The following is a 20144-nucleotide window of genomic DNA, read 5'->3' as shown; positions in this document are numbered from 1 at the left end:
TATTATTAGCGATTGTAGGTGGTTTATATGCATTGCTGTTATGTACAAAAGCACAATATTGTGCTTTTTTTTTTTTTTTTTTTTTTTTAAGTATGATCTCTTTTTTTTTTTTTCTTTACTATATTGTGATCTTTTTTAAATATCAGTTATGTGTGGACAATTATGTAGCTACACATTCTCTCTTTCGAAGATTGTGCTAAGATAAGAGAATGCATCGCCGACGTCTGTTGTCACTCGCATTCCTTTATTTTCCCCGATAATGAAACAGAACTGCGGTGGTATCTAAAGCGCTTTCTTTTACGCATACACCTCAGGAAGAAAGGACGAAAAAAGAGCTAAAGTTGCAGACCTTTGTGTCTGCGTGCTTTATCAAGTTAAATATGCTCTTTTTTTTTTTTCAAATCCACTTATGATTCTGACTAAAAATAGGACTGTTGTTTGTATGATTAGCTGGTGGCGCATGAGGCCAGTGTGGTTGTAAATGTGTTTGTAGTCTCATTCCCTGACCTGCATGACTTGACAAATAGATTACTTACTCAGACAAGTACTTGACCTCAAAGCTACACCTCATAATTCTTTGGTAAATTAGTGAAGAATCTTGTAAAATATAAAGGGATGAAATGGACAGATTTTATTTGTGACCTTGACTCATGTTAAAGACACATCTTTAAATGAGAACCAGATGAAGGATTCTCAAGAAACAAAATGGCCGCTAACTAACGTTGGGCCGATTTTCAAATCTACTTGTGTGTCTACTTGATGGTTTTTGCTAGCTTAATGCTAACATATAAGGAAAAACACCATTGACATGCTATCAATTAGCATCAATACTCATGGTTGAGAACCCTTTTAGAAGACAATATTAAGTTTAATTTTAGTTTATTTCAACATTCTTGAACAAAAATACAAATGTAAAAGCAACAAATAAATGTACATTACATGTGGAAGTGAGATTAGAAACCGGCTAATCAAAGACCCCACCTGGGTAAATTAAAATAAAATTAAAATAACAGTAATACACAAACAAAACATTACAATACTCACAGATGTCCTTTTTACTCTTATAAAAAGACCATTATTACAGCACCATTTTGAGTTAGAATAGTTGTGAAACTCTCCTTTTTTTTTCTTTTTTTTTTTCTTTCTTTTTCTTTCTTTCTTTCTTTTTTTTTTTTTAATTGATGGTGGATGATTTTGGCCGTCTGCATGCAAGCATAATTATGATTTGACCCGCGATGAAAATGAATTTGACGTTCCTTCCTTAAGGAGACCCAAGTAGCAAATTGGTAGCGGTTCTGTTTTTGATAGCCATCCCAAACGCCACCTGCGTTATTTTTACCAGCCAAGTCATCAAAGCGAGGAATTAAGCCGCTTTCTGTCAGTCTGTGATTAATGACCGCTGCATTTGACCGCGCGTTGACGGATCCCGAAGGCTGTAATTTGCGAGGGGAAGGGAAGCGCGCCTATATTTTTACGGCGCTTCACACCCGCTATCAGCGCGTTATTTACGATGGTGACAGTTGAGGCTACGTGGGAGGAGCCGGCTTGTTTTTCCTCGGTGATGTACTGCAGAGAGATGAATCCTGGAAGCGCTCGCCGAGCGGCGACGGCGCGGGCTACGTAGCGATCTGGAAGAAATTGAAGAACGCGGCTTAAATGAGGCACAGGCTGTGAGGCCGATGGGTTTATTCTGGAGTTGCAGGCTTCAAAACGCAATTTAGGATAAACGATTGAGGGGGGGGAAATTGTCAGTAAATGTATTATAGGAGTGAAGGAACCACGCTTGTAAACAAACTAATTGCAGTGATGTATCTGGGAACTGAGATGAGACACAGTTGTTGGATCATAAACAATCCGAGACCTAGTCTTCCAGCTAACTGTCAAGCTGTACATTAGCGCTCAAGGCGTTATACTTTGTCATAAATTACAATCTGGAGCACATACAATGTGCATTGTTAGTATGTAAAGTCCCGATTCTACCTTGCTGTTCGCTGCTGTATTGTTGAACTGAACTATAAATCACAATCGGGCTTTCCATTGCAATGATGCGGGTGACGAGAGCGGACATAGCTACACATGGTGACATAACAAATGTGCAACACTGCCAAAGAATGACAGAAGAGGAGCGAGCTGCAAGCTTACATTATCAGCAAGCAATGGCCTTTAAGCCTCTCTTAGCTGAAGGTGCCAAACTCACAGTTCCAGGGCCAGATACGGTCCACCGCATCATTTTACGGGGCCCGTTAAAATCAGAAGTGAAGATCGTCTTCACTTTATAAAGGAAATATTGCATCCATTTTTTTTATGTCAAACCATTTGTTGAACACACTATTTTCCTTGATTTTTTTTTCTTTTTTTTTTTTTTAAATTTCAAAACTTACAAAATCTCAAAACTAGCTCGCAAGCTCAGGAAGAAAATGACTCCCACTGGAGGGCAAGAGTTGACATTCAAACCCAAAACTTTTTGACTGTAGACGTGCTAACTGCTAGTTCTTTGTGCTGGCCCAGTTAAAATCTAGAAAAATTTTCAAATTATGAGCCATTGCTTGGTCGAGTTAAAGTCGGGTACACAAATATAAAATGAGAACACTTGTAAGGAGCATGGAGGAGAGGCAAAGATTTAAAAACAAAAAACAAAAAGTTTGTTGGACTGACACAGATTTGTAGCATTTAAATTCATTTGTGTTTTATAAATAAATAAATAGTTACAATATTCATCTTTGAACAAATTTAATTTTTAATGTGTCATAAACTCACAACTCACCTCCACAGGTATTGGTCATATTCCATAATTAATCAATATCCACGGAATATTGAAGCGGATTGAATCAAATCCGGAAAAATCGAAATCAAATCGAACTTAACCCTTGTGAATCGAAATCAAACAGATTGAGGAAATTAGAATCGATGCCCAGCCCAACATTAAAACTGTTTAGAAAACCATTAAGACTGTTTAAGAACATTTAAGAAATGTTGCAACCTTGAACAAATTTTACAGAAAAACCATTAAAACTGGTTAGAGAACCATTAAGACTGTTAGGAAACGTTGCAACCTTGAACAAACCCTGACGTGAAATCAACATCCGTTCGCTCTGCAGTGGGATATGGGCTTTACTTAGAGATCAGTTATTTTGTCTCCTTTCCCATCTTGTGACCACAAATTAGTTGCATTGAACTGTTTGGTGGAAAAATGTGTCCTTAAGAGTTTGTGGCCTTCTCCATCAGTGTTGCAAACAATTCCCACCATGCGTTCCCTATTATCTGCGGGTTCTGAGTTCATCCGCTGAGAAAAATGTCCAACAACAATTTCAGCACGTTTGGATTATGAGCCCGTGGCAAGGAGGAGCCATGCTTGTTATTGAGCAGATCTGTTGGCTTTGGCGCACATAATGATGCATTTCAAAAAAATAAGAAAAAAAAATTCTGCAGATATGAGAATTATAAAAATATGTCTCTGCTAGCTTACAGCTGAGATCTTACTCATTTGGTCAACACTTTTTGCCTGTAGGACCCCTAAGTTGACATGAGTTCTTGTACATGGCCCCCGTGAAATCGCCCAGGATGTTCTCCCCTTTTATAACTAGCAAGCCCCCCCAAAAAAAATCATAATTCATATTTTTCTGCCCGATTCAATCATATTTTGAAAGCCCCGAGTTACCTTTGTCCTCGCCGTCACCCCCATCTCTCGCTTTGTCACTTTCTCCCCAGATGTCTGCTCACCAGCTGCGCTCAGATGGCTTTTTTGGAGCATGTGTCCACACAAACACGCACTGACTCACGCAAACACAGTTGCAGAGAGTCCAGGTCTATTGTCTTCCATGTCTTCCACTCCTTATCTTTTGCCGTGACGTCAATATGAAACAGATGCCTCCGGCTCTCAGGTGACCGCAGACAAACAAGACTTGTGGTCAGCGAAGGTTAAGAGTTTTGAGTTTGTGTTTTTCACCGCTAATCGGATTAGTTTTGAGTCTAATATGAAAGTGATTAGACTGCGTTGCTTGCTTGGCACACGGGGTGGAATTGTGTGGTGGGACTCAGTTGGTTTGTTTATGTTTCATCACTCTGTGATTTATCTCAAACTTTTCAGAGTGTATGGGAACATTAAGAGTTTGTGACTCAGCGTTGTGGAAGGGGTGCAAATCTTGATTGGGTTTAAGTGCTGTTTGTATGGCATAATTTTTTGACTAAAGGCAAACATTGTAAATGGGTCGCAAAGTGGGAAGTGGTTGCCATCTAAATCAGTGGGTCTTAACCTTGTTGGAGCTACGGAACCCCAACAGTATCTTTGCTCTGCGTATTCATCCAACCCTTCTTTAGTGTAAAACAAAATTATGATTTTTTTTTTTTTTAATTCAGGACATGGGTTTACTGGTGAACAAAAATAAACGAAATCTGGCCCTCAGAAAGTGTTGTGTTCCGCCATCTCCATGTAGCTTCATGAAGTGTTCATTTAGTTTTGCTAGTTATGCTAGACTACAGTTGCTCAACTGGCTGCTGACTCACATCACTCAACTCTACTCTATATTTATAGAACCCTTTCCAAAAAAAGATAGAAGCCAGTGGCAGCAGATACAATCAAAACATCAGCGGCCCCAGAATTGAACCTTGTGGAACACCATATGTTCCACATATTCTTTCGACCATTTTTTTTTTTTTTTTGCTTGACATAGTTTGAAGGGATAACAATAACAAAGGAGTCTACTATTGAGGGCACCAAATTTCCTGCTGCACATTGGGGTTGGATCGAACCCTGGTTAAAAACCTCTGCTCTAAGTGCTGTAAATGGACACTATTCACAGGTACATTCAGTGTATATGACTTTTAATCATGTAGTTTTTATTTGTTTGACTTTTCTATTTGAATTCATTTTCAGCAGGTTTATTCATATTTATTTAAAAAAAAACGCTTCATTTTAGTTTTTTGATATGGAGTATTTGTTGATTGCAAGATAAAAACATTATTGTGTAATACAGTAAACCGCAATTGTCAAACGACTGTTTGACCTTCCTTCTAAAAGTACGTTGTCATTGTTGAAACACATTAACAGAAAACTTTAAAAAATAATTATGAGTAAAGAAATAAGTAGCGCTTTTGTTTTGCGTTTAGTTTCGCCTGCCAGCAAACATTCCATACATTTAACAAAATACATGAAATAAGAAACATACAATAGTATTTCTCGATCCTCTAACTTTGAAGTAGAGCCGTCAAACATAAACACAAGTCAGACTTGAGTCTTGAGATTTTTTTTCTTCTTCACTTTCACAATGGCGCTCTCTGTGCAATGTGTCGTTTCCATGGTGACGGGAGGATGTTTTGATGCCAGCCTGTCTCAAGCAAGCTCAACTCAGACGTTATGCAGCGATGGTTTGTTTGACTTACGACGGTGACATCATCAAGCATTACATTGAATTGTGTTGTTTATGCTCCAGTCAGGCTCATCCTAAATGTACCACTGGATCCCCCTCATGTTGACATGATAATTGGCTACAAAAACACATGAAAGTACAGCTTGTTTCCCCCCCTTTTACCGCTTTCCGCCCTGCCCTCCTCCATGCAACATGTCTGCCTTTGTTGTGTCCTCACCTCTGACCGGCCTTTGCTGGGGTCATTTTAGAACCTACGTTGGAAGAGCATAAATATGTCATGATTCAAACAAGCATGTCAGTGTGTTCAGCTCCTGAACTGCACCCCTTCAGTTGTTTTGTGGCTATGAAGGAACAAGAAAAGAGGTTCACCAGGATATAGAGGGTTTATGTTGCGGGAAGGATGTTTAAAAAGTCACATGGGTCAAAGCCGATTTTTTTTTTTTTTTTTTTGCTGATCAGCTTTTCCATGTAATGTGTGGGGTCTCTTAATTTTTAAAATCCCAGTTAAACGAAAATAAATAGTATTCGAAATGTGACTCATCGCAGAGAAGAGTTGTTAAAATTCCTGCCAATTTTCTTTTTCTTTTCTCTTCTTTTTTTAAAGGTCACGTATATAAAATAAGTCTTCAACATCAAGCCAGCCTCTCAGCTCGTAAACTGTGGGCGTGTCCACTGAATGTGCAATTATCTTCAAACCTGTAAAATGAATTTAGAAACAAATCTCTAAAATCACTTTACAGGGTCTCTAAATTTTTCTTGCACATTCCATACACCATTCACAACATTCGGAACACCTGTTTGACTTTATGTGAACCATTACAAGAGATCTAAAAAAAAATAAAAAAATCTGCCATGCATTATAATGCTCACTTTTGATATAATACACATCACTATGTAATTAGTTTCTGATTTGAAGTCCAGAAAAAGCATCTGTTTCCAGTAATAGCAATGACTGCTCACCAGTATTTGATGAAGCAATCACCCCCCCCCCCCCAAAAAAAAAAAATCAAAGACGAAAGAACACATTGGCAAATGTGCAGTATTTTGTTATTATAAGACTTATCTTTGCATTTGATTTATGAATGGGAACGCCATTGCCGTCTTAAAAGGATAACTATGTTTGCTGTGCAAACATGGCGGAGAACAGACACATGCGGCATTAGCGTGCGCATGTGCGCGCGCGCGCACACACAGCTGTTGCTCACTCATTGATCACGCATGTTCCACGCTTTCCATGAATGCTGCTGCGTGCGTTGGTCAATATGTACTGTGTGAAGGTAAACTGAAGCAAAAGCCTTTTCAGCTGCCAACACAGTTTGAGTCAGAAAAGAGATAAGCAGCTACTCGAGAGATACCAGATAGATTCAAGAATGTTTATTTAACAGCTCTTGTTTAAAGTGTAAAAAGCAGTTTGAGAGCAAACTACTGTGCCATTAAATTATAAATGATATAGTAAAGCTTAAAACAGTGGTAGTTTGACTTAACCCCATCGCTGCCATTTTAGAGTGCCTCGTTGTCTACTGGGAGTGCACACTCACCGGGAAAGAGACTAGAGAGAAAAGATAACATACAGATTCAACAATGTTTGTTAGGAATTTGTGTCTTTTCTTTGGAAAGTGTGGGAGTTTTAGAGTGCCTTGTTATCTGCCATGAGTGCACGCACATCAGAAATTAGATAGCCAGCTACTGGAGAGATACCATATAGATTAAATGTTTGTGTTAATATTATAATTGTAATTCTTCTACCCTGTCTTCCCTTTCGATTGGTGTGGCCATTTAGAGCACCTCGCTGTCTGCCATGAGTGCACACACATCTGAAAAGAAAGAGCGAGCTACCACAGAGATAACATATTCATTCAAGGATGTTTATTTGTTAGAAATGTGTTTCTTAAACCCCGCCTTCCTTTTGGATAGTGTACTGTTGTGGGTGCATGAGAGCACCTTGTTGTCTGCCATGAGTGCACGCACATCAGAAAATAGATAGCCGGCTACTGGAGAGATATCATATAGATTCAGTTATGTTTATTTGTTTATAATTTATTGTAATGCTTACATCCAATCTTCTCTTTTGATAGCGCACCTGTGTGGCCATTTTAGAGCGCCTTGTTGTCCACTATGAGTGCACCCACATTAGAAAATAGATTAAAGAATGTTTATTTGTTCATACTTTCTTGTAATTCTTACATCCCATCTTCCCTTTGGATAGCACACTTGTGTGGCCCTTTTAGAGTGCCTCGTTGTCCACCATGAGTGCACACACATCAGAAGAGAAATTAAAGAATGTATGTTTGTTAAGAATTTATTTCTTACACCCATATTCTCTTTGGATAGTGCGCTATTGTTGTCGTTTTAGAGCGCCTTGTTATCTGCCATGAGTGCACATACATCAGAAAAGAGACTACTAGAGAGATACCATATTATTCAAGAACATTTATTTGCTATTTTTATTTCTCTTCTCTTGGGGTAGTGCGCTAGTGTGGTCATTTTAGAGCGCCTCATTGTCTGCAGTGAGTGTGCACGTCAAGGCACTACCTATTTATAAAGGTGTAATTGCAAACGAGCTCATGTTTTGGTTATTCATTAAGGGGTGTGTACCTATTTGCACTCATCCGTAATTCCTTCCACTACTTTTCACATCCCTGGTAGACCTCGCCCTGTGAATATTGGCAATGTCTGTTCCCACTCAAAAGCCTCATTTGACGAGAAATATAGGTCAACTTCTAAGATAAGTCATTTACACGGCTGGCTCACTTTGTGTCGTGAGGAGTTACCTGATTAGGGTCACGTGTCCGTTTGCACGGCGCAGAGAGGCCTCCTCCTGTGAATTAAGCCCACGCCGAGTTACGTTAACACCGTGTCACCGGTTTACTTTCTACTTGTAAACGGCGCGTGACGGGATAATTGCCGCGGCGTTTTCCAGACTAAACGCCACATTTAATATGAAAAAGATCAGCGCGTTTCACTTCATGTTATGGATGTAGCTGGGCTCGCAGATCATGCCTCCTCCAAGAGCACTTATGGGGTTTATTACACACCGCATTACAGATACTAAAACGTTTATGTCCCGCTCACACTTTGTCTATACTTGGCCCTTTTCGCAGAGCCTGCTGTTAAGTGGTCAGTGTCAAGCACATTGCTGATATTTACGATGTCGTAAACACCGAACCTATAGCCGCACGCTTGTCGCCTTTCTCGAGGCCACGAGCTGCACTTAAGCACATACAGGTGTGTTTTTGGCATGAGTGGAAATCGGTCAGGTGTGTTTGCTGTTACAATGTGATAATGACTGTCATGGCCTAAGAGCAGGCGTGCTGGTAGGGAGAGTCAGTGGAAACCATAATAGTGCCTTTTACCACCATGAAAGCGCACATCTGGTATTCTTGCACCTTACATCAAATGACACACAGCAGGAATGTGAGAGACAGGCAAAGGCAAAAATAATAACCTGGTCATATGTTCTTTTCTAATTCATGTTGCTCAGTTTATTTGTTTGACGTTGTTTGTAGACGAAAGGAAGGAAGTTGAGTAGTGTAATGAAATTGTGACGTCGCAATCAGCGCACGTGTGACGTCGCTTGTGTTGGCTGTAAGATGAAGTTTGAATGTAAACAAACGGCTGCAGTTTTCTCGCAACCATTACTTCGATTAAATGTTCCACTCTTAAAACTGCTGGGTTAAAAGTAACCCAAATTGGGTGAAATAGCTAATAATATGTAAGAATAAAATAAAATAAAAAATAATAAAACATAATTTATTAAAAAATTAAAATAATAAAAAGAATAACAAATATCATAAAATATAAAAGTAATAAAAAAAAATTAGGGCTGTTCAATACCACTTTTCTTTCAGACCAATACCAGTACGAGGACTCAACTGTTGACTAGTCACCGATACCAACCACTGATACCACTAGCGAATAAAATTGCCCCCCCCCCCCCCAAAAAAAAAACAAAAACAAAAAAAAAAAAACAAGGGCACATAATTTTAAAGAAAGACCTATATATATTAAAAAGCATTTTTCCTGAAGATTGCATAAAATTAATGTTAATTTTCTATTATTGGTATCAGGCACCGCCACGAGTATCGATACGTTAACATAAGGTTGACATCAGCGCTGACGGTACTTGCCCATCCCTACTAATTTCATTACAGTTTTTTGCACCAGATATTAGCAATGAGTGAGTACTAATACCAGCTATCAGTATTGGTGACTACACTCTAAAAACAGTTGGGTAAAAAATAATCCAAATTGTGTCAAAAACTTTTTTGGGTTATTCAGTTTAGACAAAATAAAAATGTGTCAAATGAATAACCCCAAAAATGGGGTTAGTTTCTGGGTTATTCATTTGATATGACCCAACTTTTTGGGTTAAATATTTCAAATTTTTGGAGTAAATAGCAAAGTTGGGCAAATTATTTTTAGACCAAATTCAATTTGGGTTAACCCAAAAAGTTAGGTCAAATGAATAACCCCCAAAACATCGCAAAAATGTTACTTTGTGGGTTAATAATTTAATTTGACCCAAATGTTTGGGATTAAATAACTCCAATATTTGCACTGGTTAATTTTTTACCCAATTTAATCGGGTTATTCAATTAACCCAAAAAGTTGGGTCAATTGAATAAGTCACAAAATGAATCATATAATGTGGTGGCTTTGCAGGTTATTTATTTAATAACTCAAAAAGTTGGGTCAGTCCATTCTTGACCCATTTTGGGTTATTTTTGACCCAGCTGTTTTTAGAGTGTAAAAATATTGTACTAATTTTACAGTTTTTTTTTATACTCCAAAAAACCCCCCCGCTAAAGACTGCCTGTTTCCAGGGCGGGACTGGCATAAACAATCGACCCTTATATTTTGTCTTAGGCGCACCGGCGCGGGCCAGCCTGACTCTTACATGACTCTGACTTGTAGTTCTGCCACTGATGTTTATTGATGGTGTTTCATTTTGCGATCTATATTCAATATGCATTAATGGAATGATCCTTCTAAATTGTTGGTCAGTCTCTTGTGAGAAAATAATAATAATAATAATTAAAAAGCACTGCATCGGCCCCAATAGAAGCCGGCCCAACGGGCATCTGCCGTGTACGCCAGTTGGCCAGTCCAGCCCTACCCTGCTTCTAATGTTTTGTCGCGTCAACATAAAACTTCAAGTCGGCTCATAAAGCTGCACATGCTCACAGATAACCGGCTGTCTATATGACAACACGCAGTCGTGACAGCCCACCCTCCTCGCTTCCTGGCCCTCCTCTTCCTCCTCGTCCGGCCAACAGCTCGAGCGGCTCACTCGAGACCCAGCTGCACCTGAGAGGAGGCGGAGGGCGGGGCTTGCAGGGCATAATGCTGCTTTCATGAGCAATGCGGAAGTCAGAAATCTCTTGGGGTTCGGACCATGTGCTGGAATGGTGGGGGGAGTGGCAGTTGTGGCGTATTTAATGTATCTGTAAGGTCATTTGAGATTATTCGATGTATTTTTTGTTTTAATAATTTATTGCACAGTTTTATCTGGACATTAACCAGTTTTATTATTATTATTATTTGTATTTTTTTATTATTTTTAATGGGATTTTACAGTACACTCACAGTAATGCCCCTACAGGTGGGAAAGGAGAGCCTCGGTCAAAAACCAAAATGTTAAGCGTTATTTAAATGATGTTTCTATACAAAAAGTGATTTGACATACGACAACAAAATGGAGTTTGTCAAGCCTCCTGGAGCTCAAATTGTTTCGGAGGTGTGTTGACAACAAATGAATCGGAGCAGTATTTCTTGACTGACAAATGGCGTCATTAAAAAACTATTACCTGGCGTGACTAATTAAACAGAATGCATTTAATTGTATTAAATGTATCTAATTAGCGTCTCAGGACGAACCCGACTCGTTTTCGTCATGAGAACCGTCTCCGCCTGGAAACGGAAAGTTGCCAAATGCATCCTTGCCTAATTCCCAGCTGTCTGAAAGTATAATAATAAAACTTCCAGTCTCGCTGCCTTCCATGGACAGCCTTCCGTACGCTCCACGTCTCCTTCCAGTATTTGACTTGAATGTCTGGCAGCGGTGACGCAACGTTCAGTCCACACATGCCTCAACACCACCTACTGTATGGACAGGCAGACGGTTGATTGACAGCGATTCCTGGATGCTTTTGCGCGATTGTTTTTTTCTTGCACAATGTGTGGATCACGACAGTTGGCGAGATCAAACTTGCTTACTTTTGCATCTTTTAAACAGGCATTCAGTGAATCATGCAGGAGAGAAAAAAAAGTCCATAGAGCATATTTAGAGTATTTAAAAAAAAAAAAAAAAAATACTATAACTTTTAAAGTAATTAAAACATTTTAACTCGGGATGTTCAATCCCACTTTTCTTTTTTTTTTTTTTGCCCAGACAGATATAGTAGTAGAATAACTGCAAAATAAAAACTATTTATTAAAAATCAATTATCAATTATTCCATCAAATAATCAAATTTTAAAAATGTATTGCCAAGTAAAAAGGTTTTTCACAATTACTATTTCTTAACCGATAATTTGGTATTATTTAATGATTAAACAAAATAAAAATTAGCAGGTTTTTTTTTTTTTTTTTTAGTAAATGAAATGTAAATGAATGTATACATTTTTATTCCCCAAAACCATACAATTTGGCCCATAATGTTAGAAAATATTTTTTTCCCCAAAGTAAAAGCTTTTTTTAATTAAACAAAAATATATAAAAAAAAAAAAAAAAAAAAAGTATTTCTGTTCAAATGCTGAAATCAGAGAATTTTTGGCTCGAAATGATTAATCAATTATCAAAATAGTTGGCAATTTGATGCTTAATTGTCATTTAATTTTGATACCTGTAGTTTTATATATACATATATATATATATATATATATATATATATATATATATATATATATATATATATATATATATATATATATATATATATATATATATATTATTTATAACCCTTATTACCTATTTCCCCCTATTTCCTAATTGTCACCATCCTCCAATAAAATAATTTTCTCATAGAGATGTAAGTATATATGCAAAAAAAAAACAAAAAAAAAACACACACCCTAACTTCTAAGAATGCCGAGGTGTCTTTGCAACAAAACAAAAAAAAAGAACAAATCATGTGTTTGAGAGGGAATGAACATCTTTTGTATTCCGAAGAACAATTTGAAAATTATGATAATTGCCAGCATTTCTTCTGTAATTGATTGTGGTTGTACTAGTGAGTCATTGGAGCAGCTCAGTAAAGAGGGAGTGAACTTTTCTTTTCATCGACAGCAAACTTCCATTGTGTTTCTGTCATTTGCTTTCTGTGGGAAAATGCGTCATAATTGCTTCTTAATTAGCATTTGTGTCTTTCTGGGCGTTGTGGGGCAGATGCAAAAAGTGTGTTACACAAACAATAGGAGGTTTGGAGGCAGCGTTGACGTCCAATTGTCACGTAAAAACTCTTTGTCACATTCTATACTTTGTTGTATTTGCGTTATTTGCTTCCCTGTCTGCCGCCTGGTCGGCGCCGCAAGTGAGAATCTGTTTTCGATTGTCATAAATAAAGTTGAATTCAGATAAGGAAAAAAATTGCAGCAACTCAACTTTTGCACTTTCCCTCTTAAGCGATTCAGAGGAAGATCGTATCACACTTATAATAATTTTGATTTGCTTTGTTTTGAATGTCAGGTCCATATTAACAAATGTCATTATATATTCAGTATTTAGGGATAGATTTATGTCTAATAATCAGCAAAACATCGGCTGTTTGGACGATTTTAGCTCATGTTTGGAGGGCCATAATCGGTCGGACCCGATAGTATTTAGGGGTGCTACGATCCGGTATTGATATCGGATATCGGTTCGATTTTCAGCCAAAAAACAGTATTGGATTATATCGGTCTACATCCCAAATCTCCGATATTAGCACTCGTATACAAGCAGTCCTATGTAATCCAAAAGTTGGAAGTAAATTGGTCTTTTTTTTTTTTCTAGGGGTGTCAGGTGATTAAAATGTTTTAATCATAATTAATCGCATGGCTTCACTAGATAACACAATTAATCACAAATGTTATATCTGTTATAAATGTACAATAAAATATATTTTTTTCAAAATTTTCATACTCGTTAGCATAAAAGGGGAAAAAATGTTCAACTAATAGAAATATGGATGCATTGTTTAGTCATTGATAGACTTAGACTTAGACTTAGACTTGACTTTATTGATCCCTTTGGGATGGCTCCCTCTAGGAAATTTACATGTCCAGCAGCAATAAGAACAGATAATAAAACAAAAAATAATTCAATCAATCAATAAATAAGGTTATTACATCAGAGATTGAATTAATAATAATAATAAAATAAAATAAAAACATAAAAATTCAATCAATCAATAAATAATAATAATAATAATAATAATAATAATAATATAATACAAATAAAATAATGTAATAATAATTAACAAAATTGAATTTACGTTTAAAGATGTACTGCACTGTAAAAAAAAATATATATTGAATTGTGTTAAGGTAATTTTTCTGCCACTAGATAGCATAATTGCATTTGTAAGACATTGTGACAGCTCAGTGCATTTTTCTTTTCATTTTTAGAGCTAGCTACTTGTGAAATTCTGCAAAATACAACTTGACCCCAGTCTCCACAAATATATGCATTATTATTAAATTCATTACTGCTAAATTTTGACAGGGACATGTCTGCTGCGTTGTGACTGTAATTCCCACAGTACAGGCTTTCCAAGTAAGGGGTGGTCCTTAATTGCACATTAAAATAATTAGTGGTGTAAAGGAACTTTAAATTAACTCAAAATTAACGCACTAATTTTGACACCCTAATTTTTTCATACCTACCGTTGCTGACTACTGTTATTGTTTTCAATGTATCACATGATGAAGTCTCCGCTAACATTTCATACTAAAAAATTGGTCCATAGCGGCAAAAAGATTGGTGAGCGCCGATCTAGAGCACAGTAGGCCCACCCACCTTTTTATGAATGGAACAAGCACTTAGTCTCAGTATTCTAATTAAATGGACAACAAATCAAATGTGTTCCTTCAAAATGTGAGTCAGCCAGTCAGTTAGGATGTTAAAAATGGTTACCACCGCTGAAGCTTCTCAGTCATGACTGTTGTGGTGACCATCCAACTTTCTCTTTTTCAGACACACAAAGAACCTCTTGAAAGTTTCAGCGCTAAAACAGCCACTGACTCACCAACATCATTAAGTATAACTTTTGCATAGGAAAAAAAATGGGGGGGGGGGGGGGGGGGGAGTGAAGTAGAGCAAAAGTTCACCGTAGTGTAACGGTCGTAACGTTGGCTAATACGGGAACAGACCGCACCGTGTTCACACGGTCACTAGTTAAGCTAGTCGTACTGTTAGCTTCACTTCCACCATGACGTGCGCGCTTTACAGCTTAAAAGATAGCTATGATTTAAGACGTTACATGGATAAAACCCTCCTAAATTACACTTGTGGCCACAAATGACTGCAGCATGTTGGCACACTTGGGGTACAAGTCATTGGTGATTTTCAAAAGTACGCCCGTCACTCGCAACCTCAAAGTAGAACGGTTATTTTGAGACACGGCTTTTGCCAATCCTGGCAGACGACGACTATATTTGGCACATGCGCTGCTGGGTTTTTCATCATCAACTTTTTTGTTGTCTGTGTTATTGCAGAGTTTTCTTTGTCAGCACATTGGCTCAGTTTTCTGCCGATTTTCGCACATGCTGGGTCAAAGTAACCGTTGGAGTTATATTTGAAATAAAGCCTGTGATGAACTTATGGAAGCATGTTGCATTCACATGGGGGGGGGGGGACTCCTTTTTTTTTTCTGACTGTTTTTGGGGGAGCTTTGTTGTTTTTTTTTGTATGTATTTTATTTTATTTTATTTATTTATTTATTTTTTTCAGTTTTTCGGAATTTTTTTTCTGTTTAACTGCATTTTTTAAATTAAATTAAAAATGAAAAAAATTAAATTAAAAATGTTTATTACAAAATGGGGAAATTATTCAGAAAAACAGGAGGAAATATTACTCAGAAAAACAGAAGAAAATATTCAGGAAAAACAGGAAGAAAAACTACACAGAAAAGCAGGAGAGAGAAACTACTTTTTCCGCATGTTTTTCTAATTATTTTTTGCCTGTTTTTCTGAGTAGTTTTCCTTCCTGTTTTGCTGATTTTTATTTATTTTATTTTTTTTATGACGGAAAAAAATGTTCAGAAAAACAGAAAGAAAGGAAAAAAATACTAAAAAAAAAAACCCAAAGCCCCCTGGAAAAAAAAATGGTCAGAAAAACAGGAGGTTTTTTTTGTTTTGTTTTGTTTTGTTTTCCAATTGAATGCAATATGCTTCCGTATGAACTATCAGGATTACATTTTGGCATGTTCATAAATATAATTTGTCTATTTTTGACACATTTTTGGTAACAATTTAGTAAACTTTACGCTTATTTGACTGGCTGACATTTTTAATTTTATACAAAATCGATGGTCGGTTGTAATATCATATTTTGCCCATGGATCGATGACGTCAGTGGTCCGATAACACAATTTCGTTCACCCAAACAAAGTTTTGTGCTGCCATTGTTAAATAATAATCCAAAAATTCTCAATATATGCAGTCTCAGATTTTAAAAAATCCTCAATATTTTTCATATATGTTCAAATAATTTTGCTATTTTTTATGGCTGTGTCCACGTGATACTATTTTACACACTGGCAATCTATTTCTGGATTATTTTTTTATTTATTTTATGTTTTTTAACAAGCCACTCACTTCGGGTTACACATCAACGTCCCCGTTGCCGGAGACCGCCCGCCCGCTCGCTCGCTCTCTGCCCCGAAACAAGCTAATCTCTGTTCTGTTCCAACGCTGGCCTCCGTCCAGCTGGCCAGCGTTTACACAAGCCGGCATAAACACTTAAGATTGTGGATGAGTCTGATTTATTGCCGCAGCCCAGACGGCTGTTTGGCATCTGATGTCACGGAAAACTCTCATGGCGATTGGTGTATCCAGCAAGTATGACTTATTAGTATTATTATTATTGTCGTGCCTTATAATCAGACCGATCGGGTTTTGCTTACGTCTGCTTTTTATAATCTCTAATAGCAACGTCGGCTGCAAATGAATCATGTTGAGAAGGCGAGAGGAGAGCGTCACATGCTGTGTGTGTGAAAGTTTAAGGACACTTTTGTTTTGTTTGTTTTTTTGTTTTGTTTTTTAACGTTAGGATCATTTGGAGAGTGTCTATAGGAGCATGCATGTTTCAAATGTCATGTGAATGAAACATGGTCAGTTGGAGACAAAAAGCATCAATGACATGTCCAAGATGGGAATAATTCACCGTTTTGGCTTAGAGATTTTTTGCTCCAATCTGTGTTCCAGTTCATCCCAGAGGCGTTTGATGGTGTTCTTCCACGCCGGCTCATCCAAGCATGACTTTATTGATCTGTCCTTGTGCATTGGCAAAAGAAAAGGGGCCTCCCCAAACTGTTCCCACAAAGTTGCAAGAGTACAGTTGTCCATCATGTGACGAATCGGCGCCTTGAGAGCTGACTTTAGTTTTGCGAGATACTACCCGTCGTTCGGATTATGAATTTATTTATTTATTTTGCCTTGTCTTGCGAGCAAAATTTGAGAAACAAGTTATATGGTGGCAGTTAATCACCCTCTAGCCAATTCACATGTCCTAAAAGTAAATAATCAGGACTTAAAACTGCTTTAATTTGTTACATTCTATTTAGATATGTTATGACTATGTTATAACAGATTAATTACCCTGTGGCCAATTCACACGCACTAAAAGGGGCCTCAATTAATTAATCACGATTCAAAACCTCTTTAATTAAATACATTCTATTTAGATTAGGGGTGTGAATTGCACAGTACCTGGCGATTCGATCTGTATCACGATTCATAGGTCACGATTCCACGATACCAATTAATCCTGATACGAATCTAAAGTCGATTATTGTGATTTTTTTTTTTTTTTTTTTTTTTTTTTTTTTTTTTTAACTCACATTTGCAAAATATCAGTAAAGGTGTATATGTGTAAGATTTCCATGAAAATGCACTTCAGGCTTATAACTGTGAGTCACTGTATTTAACAAACAGGTTGAAATCTCTTACATGTTTGAACAGCATTTGAAGTAAAATATTAAGGCTTAATGTTCCATTAAATATTGAATTGATACAATAATTGTGCGCTGTAATATTGCCGTACCAATTTTTTTTAACACCCCTAATTTAGATATCTTATTACTATGTTATAACAGATCAATTACCTTTCCATTCATTTCAATACGGAAGGATCATTCAAGTGTTGCCAGAGTGAATTAATCTTGTGTCTCAATGTGGCACTGTATTTTAATGTTTCTAATCCACCAAAAATAGCTCAATGTATACATGTTACGTTCTTCTCGTCAGTCCACTCTTCCAGAAAGAGCGAGAGAGACTCACACTTGTTGTTTCTCACAGTCTGGCTGTTGTTTGATTTACTCGCTGACCTATGATCTGGGCTGGGAGGAGATGGACTCTTTGGCCCTGCTGTCGTTCCAACTGGTCCACCTCCAACATAACTGGAGTTTGTACGTGTGAGAGTGTGTACGCGAGGATGACCACATCAAGTTGTACATTTCCTGTCTCTCACGCGCACACTCACGCACGCACAAATGTATAAGTAATTCCGTATGTGTATGTTGCGCTACTGGACACATGCGAACCACAGGCTTGCAGGTGGCAAGTGTGGAGAAAGATACTGGCTGTTCTGCTTTCTTTGCCAACATCTGATGAGAAAACAGTTGCTGTGCATATGCAAAATGGACACGTACCAAAACCCTTATACAACATTCTTGGGAATGGCCACAGACAAATGCATGCAGACTTGTCTTTTTACACTGCAAATTTGGTAAAAAATGGGAGAGAGGCAGATACTTTTTTCAGACTAATACCAGTAGAGTGAAAAAATAAAATAAAAATAATAATAATTTCAATAAAAAAAATTAAAAAATTAAAACAAAGTAAAAAATGTTTAAATAAATAAGTAAAAATAAATACAAATGTTTTAAAAATGACAGTATGAGAGAAAATTAAAAAAATGTAAATACAAAATAAAAATAATAAAATATTTTAAAAATAATTAAAAAATGTTACTATTTTTGAATTGAAATTATTTTTTTTATTTTACCTCCCGTACTGTCATTTCAAACACATTTTTATTTTATTTTTTTATGTTTTTAAAATGACAACACGGGAGATTAAAAAAAATAAAAATATAATAATAATAATAATAATAATAATAATAGTAATAATAATTTCAATACAAAATAACAAAATTACAAAAGTAATTAAAAATGTTTAAAAAATAAATAAAAATGTTTGACAGTACGAGAGGGATAAAATTAAATAATAATAATTTAAGTAAAAAATAATAATAAAAATTGGAGAGATTGTGAGAGAGAGAGCATAAAAAAATAATTTAAATAAAAATTACCTGGTATCGGTACTTCCCCGCCCATCCCTAACTAATAAGTGGACATATCACCAACATGACTTACCATCACATTGTACCTTCATAATTCACCATGAAAGACGAATTTCTGCTACACCTTCATGTCTGCCTCACAGTGGAGAGGTTCTAGGTTTGAATCTCAGCTAAGTCCGTCCTTTTGTAGTGAGTCATGTTCATCCCTGAGCTTACGTGGGATTTCTCTGGGCACTTCAGCTTCTTTCTACATTCCAAAAACGTGCACTTGTCTATAGTTGTAAATATATTTTTTCGTTTGAAATGCTTGAAAGAAAAATCCTTCCCGCTACATCTTGGTGCTCTGGTGGGTTAGCTCATTCCCTGGTTGAACAAAAACACCTCAATCTGCTGTTCTCACTTCCTGTTGAACCCTTGATAAGGAAGTGGACTGCATTTTGTTTTTTTTTTGTTGCTATTCTTTCCAGTGAAAGTGAGCTCCGGCGGGTGGACAGTAAATCTTTGCGCAGTGACACAGTACATGCCGAGGAATGATAATCAGCTTTCTGTAGATGGGTTAATGTCTTTACAGTGGCTGAGGGGAGGACGGCTGGCTTCTATATTTAGTGTCCATTCTCAGGCCTCTTTAGCGGTGGATGACATTGATGTTCTTCTTCGCATATCTACTTCAATCCATCACGACAACTTTTATCTAGACACGATAAGATCATTCGAGGAATCGTAAAAAAATGATTCACGAGATACAACATGCAAAAAGTTGGTGATATTGGACTTTTGGGTGACATTTTAGGATGAACTTAAAATGCACTTTTACGCATAACTTAATTTGACGTCTAATTTTTTGTTTTTTGGCCACATCCTTGTTTTGTACTATGGTTCCTCTGCAAGGTGTCATCTTGGTGTCAAAGTGTGAACAATTACCAATGTAACTGGACCAGGAAGTATAGAATATTGGTCCAGTGTAGCACGCTGTAATGTAGTATTTTTGTATTTATTTTTTTAATGAAAATACAATTAAATTTGCACTTAACACACTCAGAAATGTAATTAAACCCAATAGTGTAATAATTTCACCAATAATGTGATTTAATAAAAATAAAAAAAGACTTTGTAATAACATTGTTACGATAATGTAATAGCTTATTGCAGTATTGGGAGCTTATTACATTTTTAGTTGGATCTTTTTTTCTTTTTTTCCCCCCCCAAAACTGATCATGTAAAACCTGGCAGATAATGTGTGTTCTACATGTGCTGTTATAAACTGTACATTCACAG

General features: G+C 36.8%; 1 protein-coding gene across 2 annotated transcripts in view; it reads left to right on the top strand.

The window, feature by feature from the left end:
* The window catches only part of LOC144010968 (inactive serine protease 35-like), a 59510-nt gene that overhangs the window by 14837 nt on the left and 24529 nt on the right, over positions 1–20144 (top strand). The window contains exon 1 of one of the 2 annotated variants that reach the window (XM_077511519.1): positions 16311–16405. The exons of the other annotated variant lie outside the window; for it this stretch is intronic. The gene's annotated coding sequence lies outside the window, so the exon portion shown is untranslated. Of the gene's footprint in view, positions 1–16310; positions 16406–20144 lie in introns of those variants that run through there. 2 annotated transcript variants of the gene reach the window in all.

This window comes from Festucalex cinctus, chromosome 21, assembly GCF_051991245.1.
Source record: "Festucalex cinctus isolate MCC-2025b chromosome 21, RoL_Fcin_1.0, whole genome shotgun sequence".
In the NCBI taxonomy this organism is placed as follows: domain Eukaryota; kingdom Metazoa; phylum Chordata; class Actinopteri; order Syngnathiformes; family Syngnathidae; genus Festucalex; species Festucalex cinctus.
This window is presented reverse-complemented; position numbering and strand designations above follow the sequence as displayed.